Source organism: Mustelus asterias, chromosome 8 (assembly GCF_964213995.1).
Source record: "Mustelus asterias chromosome 8, sMusAst1.hap1.1, whole genome shotgun sequence".
Lineage (NCBI taxonomy): Eukaryota > Metazoa > Chordata > Chondrichthyes > Carcharhiniformes > Triakidae > Mustelus > Mustelus asterias.
Window position 1 is genome coordinate 137,010,164 of NC_135808.1, and position 5,000 is coordinate 137,015,163.

The following is a 5,000-nucleotide window of genomic DNA, read 5'->3' on the forward strand; positions in this document are numbered from 1 at the left end:
TACATGGGATTTAATGGGATTGAGGGCTATAGATAGGCCTAGAGGTGGGGATGTGATCGGCGCAACTTGTGGGCCGAAGGGCCTGTTTGTGCTGTGGCTTTTCTATGTTCTATGTTCTATCTATCCCTGGGGCACTCCACTGGTGACCGACCTCCATGCTGAAAAACACCCATCTACAACCACTCTTTGCCTTCTGTGGGCAAGCCAGTTCTGAATCCACAAGGCAATGTCCCCTTGTATCCCATGCCCCTTCACTTTCTCAATAAGCCTTGCATGGGCACCTTATCAAATGCCTTGCTGAAATCCATATAAACTACATCTACCGCTCTTCCCTCATCTATGTGTCTAGTTACACCTTCAAAAAATTCAATTAGGCTCATAAGGCATGATCTGCCTTGGACAAAGCCGTGCTGGCTATTTCTGATCATACTATTCCTCTCCAGATGTTCATAAATCCTGCCTCTCGGGATCTTCTCCATCAACTTACCAACCACTGAGGTTAGACTCACCGGTCTATAATTTCCCGGGCTATCTCTTCTCCCTTTCTTGAATAACGGAACCACGTCCGCAATCCTCCAATCCTCTGGAACCTCTCCCGTCTCCATTGATGACGCAAAGATCATCACCAGAGGCTCAGCAGTCCCTTCACTCACCTCCCACAGTAACCTGGGGTACATCCCATCCGGTCACGGCGATTTATCTAACTATACACATGGTACACATGGCTGCTACTACCTGTCAGTGGTGAATGGAGTGGATGTTGAAGAAGGTGGATGCGGTCCCAATCAATCGGGCTTCTTTGTCCTGGATGGCATTGAGTATCCTAAGTGTGTTGGAGCTGCACCCATCCAGGCAAGAGGAGAGTATTCCATAACACTCTTGTGCCTTGTAGATGGTGGACAGGCTTTGGGGGAATCAGGAGGTGAGTCTCTGACCTGCTCTTGTCGTAACGGTTTTTAAAAAATTCATATGTGGGATATGGGCATCACTGGATGGGCCCAGCATTTATTGTCCAACCCTAACTGCCCTCCATTTCAGAGGGCATTTGAGAATCAACCATATTGTAGTGGGGTCTGGAGTCACGTGTAGGTCAGACCAGGTAAGGATGACAGATGTCCTTCCCAAAAGGACATCAGTGAATCAGATGGGTTTTTATGACAATTGACAATGTTTTCATGGTCATCATTAGACTTTTAAATCCAGATTTTATTGAATTCAAATTTCGCCATCTGCCATGGTGGGATTCGAACCTGGGTCTCCAGATGTTGCCTTGGGTCTCTGGATTACTTGTCCAGTAACAATACCTCTACGCCACCAATTGCAGTCCAGTTCAGTTTCTGGTCAATGGTAACACCTATGTTGAAAGTGGAGGATTCAGCAATGGTAATGCCTTTGAATGTCAAGGGACGATGGTTAGATTCTGTCTTTTTGGAGATGATCATTGCCTGGCACTTGTGTGGTGCTAATGCCCCGTACCACTTAACAGCCCAAGCCTGAATATCATCCAGGTCTTGCTATATAAGTACATTAACAGTTTCAAAATTTGAAGAGTCATGATAAGTACTGAACTCTGGGCAATCAGCAGTAATTTCTTCTCATGAAGGGAGGCATAAATCTGGAACTCTGACTCCCAAAAAGCTGTTGAATCTGGGGATTTCAGAACAGCCTCAAGGGGTTAAATAGCTTCTTCCTCTCACAATGTTCCCATTGGATTAACTCCCAGCCACTTTACCCATGGATTAAGACTTAAGACCAAACGACATAGGAGCAGAATTAGGCCACTCGGCCCATCGAGTCTGCTGTGCCATTCAATTATGGCTGATATTTTTCTCATCCCCATTCTCCTGCCTTTTCCCCATAAGCCCTGACCCCCTTATTAATCAAGAACCTATCTATCTCTGTCTTAAAGACACTCAATGACCCGGCCTCCACAGCCCTATGTGGCAAAGAGTTCCACAGATTCACCACTCTCTGGCTGAAGAAATTCCTCCTCATCTCTGTTTTAAAAGATCGTCCCTTTAGCCTGAAGTTGTGCCTCTGGTTCTAGTTTTTCCTACTAGTGGAAACATCCTCTCCACATCCACTCTATCCAGGCCTCGCAGTATCCTGTAAGTTTCAATAAGATCCCCCCTCATCCTTCTAAACTCCAACGAGTACAGACCCAGAGTCCTCAACTGTTCCTCATACAACAAGCTCTTCATTCCAGGGATTTATATATACATTTGTATTTATTATATATATTTATTACATGTATTTATATATCGCCTTTCTACATTTTAGGATGATGTGGAGATGCCGGTGTTGGACTGGGGTGGGCACAGTAAGAAGTCTCACAACACCAGGTTAAAGTCCAACAGGTTTATTTGGTAGCACGAGCTTTCGGAGTGCTGCTCCTTCATCAGGTGAGTGGGACATTTTTGGATGTCTGAGAGTGCTTTCTGGCCAATTAAATGTTTTTTTGAATTGCAGGTTGGTGTGATTTTTCGTTTGCTCAGGGTACGGAAGTGAAGCAGTTAAACGAGGTTGAGGTGAAGATGGGCACTGATGTAATGGAATGTTGGAACCGTTCGAGGAACTTAATAGCCTCCTGTTCCGATAAGAAGAATAACAGCAACGACTGATTTACAGCATGAGAAACTGCAACAGTGAAGATGGTCTGAAATTTGTGTGTTTGTTTTCCACACTCTTTATGCTTCACAAGTCACTGCTTTGTGTTTTATTTAGGAACCTGACCACTTTTCCAGCTTTATTTCCAACAGCTCAGAAACAGCCCACATTATCAGATCAGCTCACTATGGTGGAAATATAACGGCTCTGCAGAACACACTCGCTTCTGCATCGTGGGACACATACAATCAGTCTTCCACTCGTGAATATATATGAACATATATTTTTAATCTGTGATTTTTTCGTCCTTTTCACCACCCCAGGATGTCCTGCTGCGTTTCACAATAATGTACCTTCACTGTTGTTTTGGGATCTTGCTGTGTGTTAATTGGCTTCTACATTTCCCACTTTGCAAGCAAGTATACTCCAAAAAATAATGAATTGGCTGTAGGAAGCTTGAAATGGTAGAATGTGCCATATAAAAGCTAGTCTTTATCTTCAGAGTATAATCGATTAGCATGTCAGGAGTTAATGTCTTCGAAACATTGAAAGCAGAAGAGGTTCCTTAACCGTTTGAGTCCATTCCCTCATTCAGTGAGATAGTGACTGATCTGTCACCTAACTCCATGTACCCGGCTTCACCTCATATCCCTTAATGCTTTTGGATAACCAAAATCTATCCATCACAGATTTAAAATTAATCATTAATCCAGCATTGACTGCTGAGTGTGGAAAAGATTTCCAGCTCTCTATTACTTTGTGAGTGAAAGTGTCTCTTACTGTCACTCTGACAGGTCTAACTCTAACTTATCGAGAGAGCACAATGTTCTGAAACTCCCCCACCAATGGAGATAGTTTCTCAATCAGCAGCAATTGTGGTCTGAATCTGACTCGGCAACAACAATCAAAATATGAATCAGGCCAAAAACTGACTCTGGGTCAGAGGAGCAAATTCAGAGATTCACAAACATTTACGTCACAAAAAGAGGCCATTCGGCCCATTGTGACCATACCAGTCAACAATGATCTGACCACACTAACCCCATTTTCCAGTGCTTGGCCCATAGCCCTGGAGGTTACAACTGTGCAATATCGAAGTGATTCTTAAACGTTCCCAGAGTTTCTCACTCAACCACCCTTTCAGGCAGTGAGTTCCAGATTCCTATCACCATCTGACAGAAAACACTTCTCCTCAAATCCCCTCTTAGCCTCTGACCTCTTAGCTTAAATCTATGCCCCTTGGTTATTGCTCCCCCCCCCACCCCTCCAACTGAGGTCGCCCTATCTACCCCCCTCATCAACTTATATACCTCTTTCAGGTCCCCTTTCAATCTTCGCTGCTCCAAGATCTGGAGAATGCTTACGCTCTCTCCCAAAGCAGCAATGTGAAAGTACAACAGTAACTAATCGACCTTGGTTGCTAAGGTTTTCCAGCCACATTCACATCCTTTGTTCCACATCCCTTGACATGGTTACATAACAAAGGTCGTCCTCAGTTTTAGATGCCTAGTTTGTGAGTTTGTCAAGGTTGTCTCAGGGTCGTACCTAAAGGTTCTGGGAGGTCTATCAGTGGTCCCTGGTTGTTCGTGCTTGGTTTTTGCAAGAGTTCCTCAGATATCAATGTTTGCATCATTTAAAAGGTATCTTGATAGATACATGAATAGGCTGGGAATAGAGGGATACGGACCTCACTGAAGCAAGAGGTTTTTAGTTTAGAAAGGTATCATGTGTCAGCGCGGGCTTGGTGGCCCGAAGGGCCTGTTCCTGTGCTATCCTGTTCTTTGTTTTATTAATCAGCATTTGCAACAGAGGGTGGGAGGATACCCAGAATAGTCACACTGCTGATAAGCAGCTCCACTACTGAGGGAGTGCCCCACTGTCAGAGGGTCAGTACTGAGGGAGTGCCGCACTGTCAGAGGGTCAGTACTGAGGGAGTGCCCCACTTCAGAGGGTCAGTACTGAGGGAGTGCTGCACTGTCAGAGGGTCAGTAGTGGGGGAGTGCCACACTGTCAGATGGTCAGTACTGAGGGAGTGCTGCACTGTCAGATGGTCAGTACTGAGGGAGTGCTGCACTGTCAGATGGTCAGTACTGAGGGAGTGCTGCATATGATTGATGAGGGTAGGGCAGCGGATGTTGTCTACATGGACTTCAGTAAGGCCTTTGACAAAGTCCCTCATGGCAGAAGGTGAAGTCGCGTGGGATCAGAGGTGAGCTGGCTACGTGGATACAAAACTGGCTCGGTTAAAGGAGACAGAGGGTAGCAGTGGAAGGGTGCGTTTCTCAAAGGAGGGTTGTGACAAGTGGCATTTCTCAGGGATCAGTGCTGGGACCTTTGCTGTTTGTAATATATATAAATGATTTGGAGGAAAATGTAACTGGTTTGATTAGAAA